At 41.0% G+C, this 17,569-nt stretch overlaps 2 long non-coding RNA genes across 3 annotated transcripts in view; both read right to left on the bottom strand.

Annotated features, from left to right (window-relative positions):
* LOC309376278 overlaps nt 1–17,569 on the bottom strand; it is a 112,549-nt gene that overhangs the window by 33,369 nt on the left and 61,611 nt on the right. The window lies entirely within an intron of this gene.
* LOC309376247 lies at nt 4,845–13,500 on the bottom strand. Of its 2 annotated transcripts, XR_014171106.1 has the most exons (5): nt 13,330–13,500; nt 11,945–12,067; nt 10,689–10,838; nt 6,850–6,996; nt 4,845–5,239 (listed from the first exon to the last, which is right to left on the bottom strand). It is a non-coding gene; the product is annotated as an uncharacterized lncRNA (long non-coding RNA). The 2 variants fall into 2 exon arrangements; XR_014171107.1 differs by lacking the exon at nt 11,945–12,067 and having other exon boundaries at nt 13,330–13,497.

Raw genomic sequence — 17,569 nt, 5'->3', positions numbered from 1 at the left:
AATGAGCGAAAGCGCTCCATCTGGAAATGAGACAGAGCATCTGCAATGTTGTTATCAATCCCCGGTACAAATTTGGCCGAAGCGTATGAGTTTAGTTTAAGGCAGGAAAGGACAAAATATCGTAACAGGGACGCCACTTCAGGAGAGCGAGAAGATTGTTTATTCAACACAGACACCACCGCTTGATTGTCTGTCCAGAAGCAGACCCTTTGATCCTTAAATTGCTTGGCCCAAAGATGAATTGCAACTACTATAGGGAAGTATTCTAAGAATGTTAGGTCGCGAAGAATGGGTTTTCCCTGCCATGAAGGGGGCCATCGCTGTGCATACCACTGCCCTCTAAAGTAGACGCCGAAACCCAGGGAACCTGCTGCAAGGCCATGCAGTCAATTGCATTACTCGCGACCAAGATAAAATCGTCCAGGTAATGCCCCACCCCTTCAGAACCAGTTTTAGATTTTAGTGCCCATTCGAGGAAAGTGCTGAACGTCTCGAAGGCGGCACAGGCAATCGAGCACCCCATGAGCATTGCCTTATCGATAAAGAACCCTGGAATTTAAAACCTAGCCAGCTATAGTCCTCCGGATGAACTGGAAGGAGGCGAAATGCAGATTCAATGTCGCATTTCGCCAGGAAAGCGCCCCTACCGAAACCCCTGACCAACTTCACTGCCTGATCGAAAGATGCGTATTTCACCGTGCACAATTCTTGGGGAATAGCATCGTTAACAGAAGCACCCTTGGGGTAAGAAAGATTGTGTATCAGCCGGAATTCCCTGGGCGCCTTCTTTGGGACAATGCCGAGTGGTGAAATATGCAGCTGATCAATGGGAGGTACTGCAAATGGACCAGCCACCCTCCCGGCCAAAATCTCTTTCTGAATCTTTTTCATAGCAATGTCAGGTCTCTCTAAAACCGATGTCTGATTTGGGGGGCAGCTGGAATTAGGGGTGAAAGCCACTAGAATTCTGAAACCTTTGGAAAACCCTTCCCCTAGGAGAAGGGCAGCTCGCCTATTAGGATATAGATTTAAGAGGGTTGTTAGAGGTTGGAGCTTAATCGGCGAGCGAGCTAGGTCGAGAGATAAGTTAGTAGCGATTCCCAGCTGCCCCTTGGGCGGGTCCTGTCGCGCCAGAGGGGGCACCCCAGTTTTCCTGGTGGAGGTGACCCCTGCCACCTTGAAAGGGCGGTTGTTTACCCTTGTAGCAGTTAACGGCCAGGTGGTTGCCAAAACACTTATCGCATTCATGCAAGTACTTACAAGAGGTGCGCTGGCAGGCCCCCTTATTGAAATCCCAGCATTGCTTACGACGTTTTGTGTCCACCTTACAGGATTTGGCTTGGTCGGGAGTTTTCTTTTCGATGTTAGGCCCCACATGCTCCATCCAGTAGTTATTGTCCCGCTGATCCCAGCACGTGGATGACAACAGCGAGGCATTCCTACGAAAGTCCTCATCGTACGAGATGGCAGCCTCGTCTCCCGCTAATTCCCAAGCCCTTCTTACGTGCGCCAGATAAGATGCAGGGCTGCCCTGACCTTAAGTGCACCTGGTAAGCCCGCCCCCAGCGCCATCCGATTGGCTGGCGCTGAGGGTGATGAATATTGATGAGCTAGAGGAATCCCTGAGTCCCACATGGCTGACGCCAGCCCTGCGAGATTGTAGTTGGGGGCGTGAACCCTCAACCCCACCCCCTCATTAGGTTGGAAGTGGCTTTGTCAAAACCTGATTTACCACAGAATGGCAGGTTCAGGAAACTGAACCCACCGAGAGTGGGCCTGTCTGAAGTTGTGCACCAGATCAACTCTCTGACTTTCTCGCTCCGATTGCCTGTGTCTATGAAGATTCACCCCATCTTGCACAGATCAGTCTTGTCACCCGTCGTGCCTGCACACCCTTACCAGGCAACTAGACATGATAGAAGGAGAGGAAGAGTACGAAGTAGAACAAATTCTAGACTCCAGGATGCAAAGAAAGAAGTTGCAATACCTGATTGGGGGGCGAGAGGTAATGACCGGAAGAAGGATCATGGGGGTATGCAGAACATGTCCATTCACCATACTTGCAAAGGGTGTTGCATACATGCCACCCCAACTGACCAAAACTACTGGGGTGGGTGGAGGAGGGCTCTGGAGAGGGGAGTGATGTCAGGGACTGGGCAGAGGGGTAATGGTGGAGACTAGAAAGCATTTCAGACCCACCATCTCCCTGAACCCTGCGAGCAAAGAGCTCAAAGACAAATGGCCCTAAGAGGCAACCATAGAGGGGATGGTGCTGTTGACGAATGAGGAAGTGGAAAAGAAGGGGAGTGGAGTTTTACTCAGGACTATGCCATTTTTCCAAGGGGCTGCATTCCTAAGCATCTCCCTGTAAACATTGAATAAAAAGCAGATGGGAAGGAATTTTTCTTGTGTTATCTCTTCCTGGCAACCTGCTGTGCTTGTTGGCTCCTCTGCCACCTGACAGATGTTAAAAAATATTCTAGTTTAGACTTGTTTTTTCCTGTATACATATTTTCCCAAATCTTCCCAAATTCCTAACTGACCTTCTTCTACCATCCTTTATTCCTGTTTGGTAACAGGGTGCTTACTACACTGTTGTTTTATTTGTCTTAAATAAATATGTAATTCTGTATTATTTGATCCAAACCAGTGCATCAGATCTTTTCGAGTATTCTGTGCTATATATTTTGGTGATTTAGCTCCTACTTTCTGGAATCGCTCAGATGTCCTTTGTACCCACAGGTGTTCCCTGGACCTGAAGGGAAGAATTGTGAGCAAGAGTTTTGACATACTAATATTCTGGGAGTTTGGCCTTGTGTTTAAGAACCAACAAGAGAACAAGCTCTTGAAACGATGGGTCCATTTCATAAGCTACAGAAATGCAAGAGTTGTAGATAACATCTTTTCTTGTAACCTGTTTTCAGTAATCTGACTTCTGAACGGCTTTCATCTGCATTTTAAACACACACACACATTCCTCCCTTCCCAATCTTTCTCTTTTGCCCTTCCTTCCTTCCTTCCTTCCTTCCTTCCTTCCTTCCTTCCTTCCTTCCTTCCTTCCTTCCTTTACTTTTCCTCATATTTACCTTTCTTTTCTCCTCCCTTTCCTGCTTTTATTGTATTATCTTTTTTATACACCCTAATATCATCATCATCATCATGACCATCATTATTGCTATTAATATTATTTAAATATACCTCTTTCTATTCATTTCCTTTGAATCGGTGTGTCTTTAGTATTTGCTTATACTAACAGAATTTCGAAGGGATCAAGAAAGGAGAAGAGAAGATTCCCTGGAAAAGACCCTGATCTTGGGAAAGCTTGAAGGCACAAGGAGAATGGGATGACAGAGGATGAGATGGTTGGACAGTGTTCTCGAAGCTACTAACATGAGTTAGTAGACCAAACTGAGGGAGGCAGAGGAAGACAGAAGTGCCTGGTGTGCTCTGGTCCATGGGGTCATGAAGAGCTGGACACGACTAAACAACAGAATATGTATGTAATCACATCTAACAAAATGTGGCATTTTCCCTCTTGTTTATTTTCAATGTTTCATTATTTAGGAAACCACTAAAGCAGAGTTGGGGTGTGTGTGGAGATGACAAGGCATTGGTACAGTATGTATCAAAAACACCTGGTGATAAGTATTGGTCTGTGCTTTAAAAATAAAATAAAAGACTTAATGTGCTGTCAAGTGGTGGTGGTGGGGAATCTCAAGCTGGTGCCAGTATCCAGGTAGAGAGTTGGCCAAGTGGGCATCTCCCAGGGTGAGAGGCAGGGTGAGAAAAGAAATGTTCCAAGGTGAAAATGGGGAGGGCCTGTCATTGGGAGCCAGGGAGGGTGCTTGTGACTTGTCAATGCAAAGCATTTTGAGGTTGAATCTCAAGGGGTGTCCAGAGCACTGTCTAGCCCTGTTGTGTTGGATGAGTATCAGTTGGTAAGATTCAAGGACATTGCCCCTTGCCCCTCTTGTCTGAGGAAAAGTAGCAGGGAGGGGACAGCTGACTGGGTCAGGGAGGTGATTAATGCCTCCTTGAAAGAGGGGGTGGTCCCTATCTACTTGAAGGAGGCAGTGGTGTGCCATCATCACAAATGCATTATGTGGATGCTCATCTCCAGGTTATTTCATAGTGGCCCTTGGAGGTGGCCCTTCTTAGATGGGACTTATGGGGTGGAGTGTCATATAACATCATCAATCAAACTCTATGGCAGTGGGGCATAAGCAATTGACAGGAGGTAGTATCCTTATACTACTAATGCCTTGGCCTGTAGATTAGTGTCAGAAGAGATGAGCTGACTGAGTCCAGGAATGATACACCATTGACTGGAAAACTGAACCTGAATCCTGATACTGAACCTCCACCATGATTGCCCCAAGGGTCCTGTAACTTTCATTCTACACGCTTCTCCATTCTGAAGTATTCATCTGAAAGAAGACTTGGTGTTTTTAATCAATTGGTAATGTAAGAAAAACTAAAACTTAATTATAAAAAGACAGGATGATTATAATGGCAATAGTACAGGATCAGTGCTATTTTTTCTAGATTTACAGGTGCAAGAGCTCATCATGGAATTCTTCCTTGTTCTCTTAAAATGGTAATGGCACCCACCTGAAAGGTGCCGGAGTTGAAAAGATGCCCCGAGTTAAATTCTTCAGAGGAGAAACCTCTTATCTAAGAAAACATTCAATTTGAATAATGATTTTAGCTGTGTAATGTATTTTATTATGTTTTTATCCCGTTTTATGTATTTTATCTTTTGTAATATCTTCGGCTAAACTAATAAATATTAATCACATTTGAATCTGAAAGAAACATCCAAGAACCAGAATTTTATTTCCCATAACCATTTATTTTGTATTGTAATAATCACAATGAAAACTTAACTGCTTTTTAATGATACACTACAGGGCTCTTTGAAGTTAGAACCCCCAAATTCCAACCCCTTTTTCTCTACCACTTGCTTCCCTTTATCTCCACCAAAAGCAAAAAAGAAAGAACTAGACTTCCTGAGTCCTGAATTTCACCACTAGGCCTCCAATTCCCCCTCATTGGCTACACTGTGCAAATTACCCTTCATGTTCAGGCTGGTGTGATATTCGTGAAGCATTATAACATCTTTCTTGCAGAACTAAAAGGATATATTTCCCTACTCCAACTCTCTTTCCTTTTTTTCGGATGCGACAAAAATCTGTTGTTCCACAGCCTTGGAAAGAAAAATTGTTGTGGATAAAATAAGCTGGAAAAAAGGAAAGAAATGCTGACATTAGTCCTTTATCCAGGGACTAAAAGATGGTACCTGTGATGGTGAATGAGAATTTAATAAGTTAATTTTAAAATATGGATATTTCAGAAATCTGAACAATATTATAATTTCATCCAAACATGAATATACAAGAATACTACTACTACTACTAATTTATTATTTATACCCCACCCATCTGGCTGGGTTTCATTATTTTCACCATTAGTAGTTTGGGTAAAAAAATAACTCTTATGTAATTCAAAATTGCCATCATACTCAAAGGAGTCTCAAGAAATGAAGATTATTAATAAACAGGCTATATTTATAAAATATATTGAAATTAGAGGATTTGAAAACAAGCCTTGAGTATGTGGATCTGGCATTAATCAAGCTGGGGGTGCACTCCATTGTATCTCAGGACGGTTGGATGCCCACTGAGGCTCCCTCATTGCCCCACTATGATCTAAGCATCCAGAGGACCCTCCTTTTACTTTACCATATCTATTTTCAATTCAAACTCATCTAACATGAAGTAGGTGAAAAGGGGGAATCCCAATCAGGAACGCCCCTCAGAATTCTTACTCAGCCCTCAAAAGAGAAACTAGCAAAAGCCCAGGTGTAAAGGGCAGGAGAAAAATGAGAAGAAAGAATGTATGGCAAAGGCAGCTCAAATGGCCTGGACACTGCCTCTTCCCTCATGGGGCAAATCAGCCCATCCTCCATTCATTCCAAATCCCCTCTTCTTTCCAGAAAGGAGGGATTTGGCAAATTTGTCCCCTCTCAAAACATCATTATTCCTCAAAACTATGCTGATATGGAGCTATGCATCTAAGACTGGATCTAGACACATCAAAAAAGTGATTCAGTTTAATACGTTGTAAACTTCATACATGGAAGTCCCATTGGTGAAAGACGGGACTCCACAACATCAATTCCATAACGCATATAAAGCGCTTTATATTTTTATGAATGTAGCTAACTCATGACATCCGCAAAATGATGTATGCTTTTGGAAAGGAACATAGCCTCCCTCTTTTCCTCCCCCTGTGTATCCCCTAAATCCATTCCGGGAGTTTCCACAACTGTGGAGCACATTTTGGGAGGAAACAGAGCACATGTAGGCAGAAGAGCCCAGATATTCTGTTGCACAACTGTAAATCCTTGCACTGAAGGTCTGAGTTAGCCAGATACTGCTCATTGTCACTGAATTTAAGGAAATCTATTACATTCATTTTACATAATAAATATGTTTTTTGAGCAAGAGGGACATAGTTTGTCCTGGACTGTATCTCATTGGTGGAGAGATCCAGATGCAACTGGGGTGGAGCAATCAATGCACTTTTTACTTTTGTATGGAAGGGTAGTTTATATGCATATCTCACTTTTAATCCTCCTTCTGTACAAGCAAGTGGCATTATGAGAGATAAAAGACACAGTCCAGGCAGGCAAAATACTAAGGAAGGGTGCAGAGAGATGTGTTCCCTCTCACTTTTCCAGCAACATGAAAGGGAAATGGGGGGGCGGGCGAGAAGGAAAACAGGAGGGAGTCTCTATGACCCAGCCAAAGACTAGGCCTTTCCCCCCTGCTTGACTAGCAGTGTTACCTCTAGTGAAAATTCCTTTAAAATCCACACATTTGGTCTCATTCTCAAGGCAGTTGACGGTCTTCTCACTTTTACACTTTTTGTTTCCTTTGGAGAAGCAGGCTGGACACCGCAGACCATTTTCAGCCAGCATGTTCCGATCAGGAACTGCCAAGATCACAAATATATAGAGCATGTTAATGGTTTTGTCTATTTTTGTATCTGTGTGTGATAATTCACTTATTTTGCCAATTAAAAGACTGACCAGGACCAACTCAAGGCTGATTTAGGAGGACACGGATAAGATATGTGGGTTGTAAGGTCAATATTTGAAACAATTGAATATTAACTTGAAGGGACCATAAACTGTTCATGAGCTGTTCATGAGCCTAGATATCCAATTATTCTGTTTGAAATAGATCATTCACAGACTTAAAAAGCATATGGAATGTTATAAAGGTTTCTTAAACTTTGTATTCTTGGCCCAGGTCTTTTTGGGGGGGGGACTTACCCACTGAGTTAATTAACCTAGGCCAAGGTCTTAATTTTGGCTTGTTAGACACCTCTTGATTCTAGCAAATTATCTTGATGTGTGTCAGAAGCAATCTACTTGTGAGGTGACCATCTGCAGAAGTGGGTCATTAAAATAACAGATTAGCACAGCAACACCGCAAAGGAATGGAGGCTGCTCCCTGTGTAATAGGGTTAAGTTTTATTAGAATATGAGGGATGTGACCGTTCTCAGGAAAAGACAAGCTTCCAAGACAAGAATGCTACTGTGCCTATGAGAGGGACAGATCTCCTTTTTGTGGACACCTTCATTGTAGGATTCAGGTTGTATCTATTTATAAATAAAAAATAAATCATAAAGGCACCACAATGTCAGCTGTGTATTTTGGTCCCACAAGAAACACAGACCCTGGGTTGAAGCACACCTGGTACCCCTAGAATCTCAAATCACTTCGATATAGGGGTGATGTGTAACAACATCTTAATATCCAGTAAAAATATGGCTGGGACAAGGGACACTGGCACTGTGCAGGATCAGATCCTCCCACCTATCAGAAGGAGGATCTGATCCTGTAGGTTGCTGCTACAAGGGGCAGGAAGAAGGAGAGGCCTTTTTGGAAAGACAACCCATCCCTTCTCAGCTGCCCAGTAGGTCCATCTTTTTCACAATTTCTTCTTATGCCTGCCTCTCTGTCCTGCCTGCCGCTACACCCCTTGAGAGGCCCTAATAGTCCTGGAGCTGATCAACTGAACCTGTATCCATGTGGGGCTGTCTCACCCCATTTGAATGAGGCTCAGGTTCTCTGCTAATATACTAAGGATCCAGGCCATGGCCAAATCCAGTGCACAGCCCTAACATGCTAAGGACTCCAGAATACCTGGAAGTAAAAAACAAAAAAACAAGCTGCATTGATGTCTATTGACACTGAAAAGGCATTTGATAATATCTCTTGGTCATTTATGCATAAGGTTCTAGAAATGGAATTTGGTTTAGAAGAGGAATAGATGCAATTTATTCAGAGCAACAAGCAAGATTAATTGTTAATAATGTTATTACAGAAAAATGTAGAAACATGAAAGGGACAATACAAGGATGTCACTTATCACCATTATTGTTTATTTTAATATGAGAAGTCCTGGTGAGAAACATAAGAGCAGAAAAAACTATTAGAGGAATAGTAGTAGGAAATAAAGCATATAAATTGAAAGCATTTGCAGACAACCTTGTTATAATGGTTGATAACCCCCAAAATTCACTATTGAAAGTATTAGAAAAAAATACAGAAATTTGGACAGGTATTAGGTTTTGAATTGCATAAGAATAAGACTAAACTCTTAGTGAAGAATGTTTCAGAGCAAGATAAAAAGGAGATACAGCAGAAGACAGAGATAGGTATATTTTAAAAAGTTAAATATTTGGGAATATGGTTGACAGCTAAGGATATTAATATATTTAAAGACAACTATGAAAATTATGGAAAGGAAAAAAGGAAATTAGAAATCTGGAGAAGGATGAATTTGTCTATATTAGGCAGAATGCCAGGGATCAAGATGAGTGTTTTGCCAAAAGTGTTGTTTTTATTCCAATCAATCCCAGTGATAAGCAATGCAAGCTGCTACAAAGAGTAGCAAAGAGATATTTCAAGATATATCTGGAGAGGGAAGAAATGAAGAATAAAACATAAATTATTAATAGATGTTAAAGACAGAGGAGGCTTCTCTCTACCAGATTTAAGACTATATTATGAAGCATCCTGCATTTGCTGGATCTGGGAGTGGATAATTCTAAAACAAGCTGATCTGCTGGATCTGGAAGGTTATGATAATAGATTTTATTGGCAAGTGTATTTATGGTATCATAAGGCCAAAGTACATAGAAGATTTCATAATCATATAATAAGAAATGTGATATTTAAAGTTTGGGAGAAATATAAAGATTTACTAGAACAAAAAACACCATGGTGGCTTTCCCCGTGACAAGCAGTATCTTTTTTAAAAATGTAAATATGAGGACAGGTTGGCTGACATATAGAGAGCAGTTAACAGAAACAGATAATCAATTAAAATTAAAAGATTATGAAGAAATCAGTAGAAAAGTAACCGACTGGCTACAATATTTTCAGTTAAATGAAACCTTTAAAAATGATGAAAAGAAAGGATTAGTTATGAAGTGTCAAAGTTTCAGAGAGCAATTGTAGAAAACAATACAAAATTGCTGTCAAAAATGTATAATTTGCTTCTGGAGTGGGATACTAAGGAAGAACAAGTCAAATGTGTGAAGATCAAATGGGCAAAAGACGTGGGACATAATATACAAATGTCAGACTGGGAAAGGCTTTGGAAAACAAATATGAAATTTACAGCATGTACCCAACCGAAAGAAAATTATAATAAAATTATGTACCGGTGGTATTTAACCCTGGTTAAACTAGCAAAAACATACAGAACAAGATCCAACAACAGAGGGTACATTTTATCATATGTGGTGGAAATGTAAGGTCATTAATAACTTCTGGGAAATGATCTACAGTCATACCTCAGGTTACAGACGCTTCAGTTTGCGTTTTTTGGGGGGTTACGGATCCCCTGTATCCCAGAAGTACTGGAACAGGTAACTTCCGGGTTTCGGCGGTTGCGCATGCGCAGAATCGTTAGATTGCGCTTTGCGCATGTGCAGAAGCGCCAAATCACAACCCACACATGCGCAGACGCGCCGCTGCAGGTTGCAAACGTGCCTCCTGCATGGATCACGTTCGCAACCCGAGCGTCCACTGTATAATGAAATGAAAAAAATATTTAGAGTAACTTTTGTAAAACAAAAAACCAGCAGCCTTTTAAATAGGTATTATAGGAGCAGAGGTTCCAAAAGACCAGAAGAAATTGTTGACGTATGTTACAACGGCCACCCGGACATTGCTAGCCCAAAGATGGAAAGAGGAAGCAATCCCTACCAAAGAAGACGGGCAGACCAAGTTAATGGACTATGCTGAAATGGTGAAATTAATTGGGAAGCTCAGAAACCAAGATGATGAGAAATTTTTAAAAGAATGGGAAATGTTTATTATATATTTACAAAAGTACTGTAAACATCTTAATATATTGGCAGGTTTTTAAAAACACTTGTAATTTTAGAGACGGTATAGGAAACTCGAGGTTAAAATACAAATTTGGAGTAGAAAGGATATGCAGTTAAAAAAGATTTTCTTTTCTTTTCTCTTTTTCTTCTTTAATTTTTTGATGTAGTGTTTGTTCTCTTTTGTTTATATGCGATGCTTGTTACACTTGCAGAAAACCCAATAAAAACATTATTTCCTTTAAGAAAAGGATTCTAAAATGATGCAGAAACTTACGGCTGAGAGTTTCACTGTTACACAGATCAGTGTTGCAGCAGTGCCTCTTCATCTGAAAGAATTTGCCATCTGCTGCAGTGAAGCTGTAATCACCTGAGAAGCAATAGTGGGATGACGAGCACCAATTCGAAAGTTGCACTCGGGGATCAACTATGAAAAAGAATTTGAATGAAATATTTAGTTCAGGGGGCAGGATGCAGATTTATAGCTTCTAAGGCACATTCATTGTAATGGTTCTAGGTTTCTACGTTGCCTGAATCAAGACCATTTCAAACTGACAATATGGAAAAGTATTATTAAATTGGGCAATGGAATGTATGCAGAACTTCATTTCAGGTCAAAATTGTAGCACGAAGACTCATGCCTGCCTTTATGCATCTGATAATGCATGTGACATACACTGCACCCTCTCTACTAGTTGATTGTAACAGTTTCCAGGTTGGGGAAAATGCTTCCCTGAACTCTTGTTCCCAACGCAAGACACTTGGCAAGACATTGCATTGCACCAGCTTTACTGCCCCCTTGCCTCTCTCCCTCCAAGAATGTAGCAGTGATGTTGGAGGTTCATCAGGGTGGAGGGGCACACTTTGAATCAAGCTGGGTAACTGAATCCCTTTTTTAGAGGCGAACTACATGAATACTTTCTTTATATTGGTTCCTTTCTCATTGTTTCATCACTGAGAATTACTTCAAAATAACTTGAGTGGGGGGAGGCCATGGAGGCATGAAAGTTTGAAGTATCTTCAACTCCAATCCCGATTACACAGCTTTTGAATAGTTTTTATAGATCTGTGAAAGGACTCTCAATTTTAATGTCATTTATGGCAAAGGGGATGTTCAGCTTATATTCCAGGCTTATTGTCCTAGTTTGATAACCAAAACTAATCTGGAGTTCATTGGTTTGGCTCTATAGGGATTTCTGGTTGATGCAAATCAAGTTCTCTAAACTTGGCGATCAGCCCCCAGATTTGGCCACTGGTTGTGATCAGGTGATGTTAGATTCCCCATTTTCATATGCAAGCCATTCCTTACTTCAGATGTTGTTGAACTACATCTCCCATCTTCCCTGACTGGTGGCCAGGCTAGCGGAGGCTGATGGAAGTTCTAATCCATCTACAGCTGAAGTGTCACAGTTTCCTCACCTCACTTTTTCATAGGTGAGTTGCCCCAGCATAGACTTCTATATGCTAGTAGAACCCTTAAAGTCCACCTATCTTAACCTGGATCTAATCCGACAGCAAAAGACAAAGCCTTACTTATGTTTGTTCGCAGAGCACTAGCAACACAGGAATCTTGGTTGGAGTCACAAGTTTTTTCCACATAGCCATGTGTTGTCAGTCCAGTCTTGTTATAGGCAGATCTGCACTTCCTAGCCAGTGCTGAGGACAGGAGCAAAAGATTACTTCATAGATTATTATTACCATTACCATTATTATTATTTGGTGTTGTGGTTTGCTTAATGAGACCCAGAGGAGGAGGTGATAGTGAATTAAAACTTTTAAATTAAAAGGGGTTCAATTTAATAAGCATTTTAATAGAATAATATGAAATGATATGAGTAAAACACTCATTAAAGCTCTTGAAGCCATTGACAAGAAAAAGTAGCATATTTCAGACATAAGTTGCTGGAACCCACAGTAAGACACAGTGTTGCACCTTTGCTGAGGTCCTAATTGTGTGCTTCCCATAGCCAATGTGTTGGCCAATGTGAGGACAGGTTCCGGGGCCAAGGGTGAACAAATCTATCATTTTCGCTTGCTCTCAATTTCAATTTTTTTCAAATTTCTTTATCTGCAGCCAAGCTCAAGGCTGTGTACATGGTTTTCCCCTCCCCATTTTATCCTCAAAAGATTCCTGTGAGGTAGGTTAAGCTGAGGGATCGTGCCTGGTCTAGGATCCCCCAGTGAGCTTTGTGGCTCAATAGGGATTCAAACCCTGGCCTCCTGGATCCTTGTCTAACACTCTCATCACAGCAGCAAACTGGCTCTCTTAAATTCAGCTCCCCAGATTTCCACAATCAATGAGTAGTAGTAGCAAAACTGGATCTTCAGCAGTGGGTTTCTGTGATCTGTTCCAAGAGGATGTTTTTTTTTCTTATTAAAATGTATTTTATTTCTTCCTGCTATGGCCATACTTTGTTTTCTCCCCTTTCCTTTCCTAAACAACTTTTACTCTCCATTTCAATGGAATTACTATTCTGTCCTATTTTCTAAGTCCTATTTTCTCCCCCTCTCCCATTGAAGAAAAGATTGTTCACCTTCTTAGCACTTTCCCTGCATTTTGAAATCATATCCAACATTTTCATCTGACCATCTCTTGCCTTTGCACATCCCCCATCTGTTTCCACACCTAACCATGTGTCTGTCTCATGTGTGTGTGTATAAACACACAAACATACACACACACACACACACACACATCAACAAACACAACACACACACAGAGAGAGGGAGATCCTTGATTTGTGTGTTTTGCTAGGAACTCAATAGAAATAAACTCGTGACTTGACTCTCCCCTACTTTCTCTTGGTAACCCAGCAGTCCTTGCTCTCTATGGTGTTGATCTACACTCCCAACTCCCCTTCCCTCCCAAGCAGCAAGTTCAGTGTCCTCTAAAGGTAATTTAATGTTCCCCATCTTACCTGGAGAAAGCAGGGCCAAGAGGAGGCATGCTCTCAGGAGTGCCTTCATCTTTCTAGAAAGATTAGGAGACTCAGAACAGAGATGGATCAACAAGGATATTTATTCAGGTAGAGGCTTGCCTGGAGAGATTTATAGGCCATGGATTCATGTCGGAGGCAACACTTGGGAACAAATAGTTCAGTGAGGTCTGGAAATGGGGATTGCTTGTTCATTACAAAGATAAAGAGGGACATATTAAAATTCAAAGCTCGCTGTTGGAATTCTCTAAATCATTTCTCTATAATCTCATTACTTGTTAATAGACACCTCTCAGATTTATTCCTAATAATAATAATAATAATAATAATAATAATAATAATAATTTTACCCCACTCATCTGACTGGGTCACCCCTGCTGCTCTGGGTGGCTTCAAGTATATACAGAAACATTCTTCTTCTTCTTCTTTGGCGATCACTTGAAGCCTTGTAAGATTGTCTTCTGTAAACACGGTTTTAACAATGAGTCCGTAAGTGACTGTGGAGGCCAATTCTGGACCCATATGTCCTTCCACTGTGGGGACATTGGTTCCTGGGCAGGAGTTGATCACGGTGTGTATTTGCCAAGCATGCCTTCCTCTTAGCACATTTCTCCATTGTGCTCTGAGTCTGAGTGTCTTAAAAGCCCATGACACCTTTGGTAAAGGCTGTTCTCCAACTGGAGCGCTCGCAGGCCAGTATTTCCTAGTTGTCTGTGTTTATACTACATTTTTTTAGATTTGCTTTGAAACCGTCTTTTAACCTCTTTTGTTTACCACCAGCATTACACTTTCCATTTTTAAATTTGGAATAGAGTAATTGCTTTGGAAGACAATAATCAGGCATCCCCACAACATGAGCAGTCCAACAAAGCTGATGTTGAAGAATCATTGCTTCAACACTAGTGATCTTTGCTCCATCCAGTACACTGATATTGTTTCGCCTGTCTTCCCAAGTGATGTGTAAGATTTTTCAGAGACACCGTGGATGGAATCTTTCAAGAACTTGGAGATAGCATTTGTAAGTGGTCCATGTTGCACAAGCATACAGTAAGGTTTCTAGTACAATGGCTTTGTAAACAAGCATTTTGGTTTACCTGCGAATGTCCTGGACCTCAAACACTCTACACTTCAATCAGGAGAAAGCTGCACTTGCACAGCTCAGGCAGTGCTGGATTTTGGCATCAATGTTGACCCTTATGGAAAGATAACTGCCCAGGTAGGAGAAGTTGTATCTAAAGGTTGGGAGGTCATTCCACAGTGTGGGCACCACTACCAAAAAGTTTCTCTGCCTGGTTCCCTCTAAACTCACTTCTCAAATTGAGAGAACTGCCAGAAGGCCCTCAGAGCTATGTCTCAGTGTCTGGGCCGAATAACGGTGATGGAGACTCTCCTTCAGAGAAAGCTTGGATATCAGATTCAAATAGAATGGGCTGTGGGTCACATGGATGCAATGGAGGCGTTATCCATTAAAACTGATCCTCCTGTCTTGGCCATGATATGTTTTTCTTCATCTTTGAGAGCTATGATGGGGTTAGATACCACCTCTATTGCATATTTAACATGTTTTCTTTAGTGTTATAACATGCCGTACACTTCATAGTTTTTTTCCAGAGGTTTTCCCACTCATTCAGCATTATGTTGTTGTTGTTGTTGTTTAGTCGTTTAGTCGTGTCCGACTCTTCGTGACCCCATGGATCAGAGAACGCCAGGCACCTCTGTCCTCCACTGCCTCCCGCAGTTTGGTCAAACTCATGCTGGTAACCTCGAAAACACTATCCAACCATCTCGTCCTCTGCCGTCCCCTTCTCCTTCTGCCCTCCATCTTTCCCAACATCAGGGTCTTCTCCAGGGAGTCTTCTCTTCTCATGAGGTGGCCAAAGTACTGGAGCCTCAGCTTCAGCATTATAGGATGTCCAATATCTTGATCCCATCTAATCATAACTGCCTTAACCAGTCAAGGAGGAGTCGGTACACCTTTGATATTATTTTCATATTATTATTCACTATTTCCTTCTCAAATTTAGAGGGTTCGATAGCAAATCAATTCTTCTCATCCTATTTAAATGTCTTGCAGAGTTGATGATATTCCAGCCAGCCCGAGAGCTGATAATCATAATTTAAATATTCATGCCAACCGAAACGGTTGTTATGCCCTTCTAAATTTAATAGCCCGTTATTTTTAAGATGACCCCAGTCTGTTATCCAAGAAAAGCAGACTGCTTCATAATATAATTTTAGGTCAGACATGCCAAAAAAAACACCCTTTCTTTAAGGTCAATAAGAAGTGTGTGCTTTATTATTGGTTTGTTTCCAGACCAAATGAATTTAGATATTTCCCTCTGCCAGTTTTCAATGCAGCTTGTTTTCCATATAACTGGAATGGCTTGAAACAAAAAAAAAAATCATCTTTGGTAAAATATTTAATTTAACAGACGAAATATGTCCCACAAAAGATAATTTTAATTTACTCCAAATTTCCATATTCCTTTTAACTTTAGACCATGCCTTGATGTAATCAGCTTCATAAAGATTAATATTTTTTGTGTTAACCATATTCCCAACAATTTTAATTTTTGGCAGACTTTTAGATGTGTTATCCTTTCAATTTCATCTTTTTCCAATTGGGAGAGATTTTTTGCCATTAATTTTGTATTGGATTTGTTCAATTTAAACCCCAATACCTTCCCAAAGTTGTTAATTATTCCCAAGGTTTTAATAAGACTCTCTCTGGGATTTTCGGTTGTGATGATAAGGTCATCTGCAAATGCCCGCTCTCTCTCTCTCTCTCTCTCTCTCTCTCTCTCTCTCTCTCTCTCTCTCTCTCTCTCTCTATATATATATATATATATATATTCTCCCCAGCCGCATGATTCACAATAACATCAGAAATATTAGAAATGTGTTGGAATATTTGGAACTACGAATTGACAAACCAGCAATTTTAATGGCAGTTGATGCAGAGAAAGCATTCGATAACATCGCCTGAAGATTTGTGACAACTATGTTGCAATGGAGTTTAAAGATCTGTTCTGTAACAGAATCCAGGCTATCTATACCAAACAAATGGCAAAAATTATAATAAATGGGAATAGATCAGAAAAATGTAAAATTAATAAAGTGACGAAACAGGGATGTCTGTTCTCTCCATTAATATTCATTTTAGTAATGGAAGTCCTAAATAAGAAAATCAGAGAGGAAAAAATATATCAAGGGAATAATATATATAAATTTTAGGAAATATATAGCATTCCTTTTCCTTAAAATTATGCTATTTGAGCAGGGGGAACACATTTTATCCTGGACTGCATCCCAGTGGTGGAGAGATCCAAATGCCACTGGGGTGAAGCCATGAATGCACTTTTTACTTTTCTTCAGAAGGGTATTTTATATACACATCTTGCTCTGAATCCTCCTTCTGGAGAAGCAAGTGGCATTATGAGAGTTTAAGGACAAAGTCCAGGCAGGCAGAACACTAAGGAAGGGTGCAGAGTTTGGCCAGTGAGAGATGTGGCCCCTCTCACTTTTGAAAGGGAAAGGAAGGGGCAGGAAGTGGGAGCAGGAGAGCAGGAGGGAATCTGTGTGACCTAGCCAATGATTAGAGCTCCCCCCCCTTTCTGAGTAGCAACATTACTTGTAGAAAAGCCTCCTTTAAAATCAGCTGGGTCTCATTCTCAAGGCAGTTGACAGTCTTCTCACTTTTACTTTCCTTTGGAGAATCAGGCTGGGCACTGCAGACCATTTTCAGCCAGCATGTTGTGATCAGGAGCTGCCAAAATCAAAAGGATAGCAAACATGTTAATGCTTTTGTCAGTTTTTGTATCTCTGAGTTATATTAATGGAATCCACCCTAGAACCTTAGAGTTTTGGTGGGGCAGCAGCAAGTAATATTTGATGAAAATATGATCTAGAAACAACATGGATTCAGGACTGTCCATGGGACAAAGCCACCATTACTCTCTGAGATGAACGACCTTTACATGATGGGGGTGAGGAAGTGTGAACTTTCCTTTCTTTCTGAATCTCTCTGAAGATTTTCATGTCATCAATTATGGTGTCACCTCTCTGAAAATATACAATCTTGGTCTATTTCTGAGTTAGCGGAGTCTGTAACCTGAACTGTATGTAACCTGAAGCGCATGTAACCCAAGGTACCACTGTATCTACATAGCAATTTTAAAGCAGGAACTCCTTAAAGAATCCTAAAAGGTTTTGGATATTGAGA

The sequence above is a fragment of the Podarcis melisellensis genome, assembly GCF_964234715.1.
Source record: "Podarcis melisellensis genome assembly, chromosome: 8".
Lineage (NCBI taxonomy): Eukaryota > Metazoa > Chordata > Lepidosauria > Squamata > Lacertidae > Podarcis > Podarcis melisellensis.
This window is presented reverse-complemented; position numbering and strand designations above follow the sequence as displayed.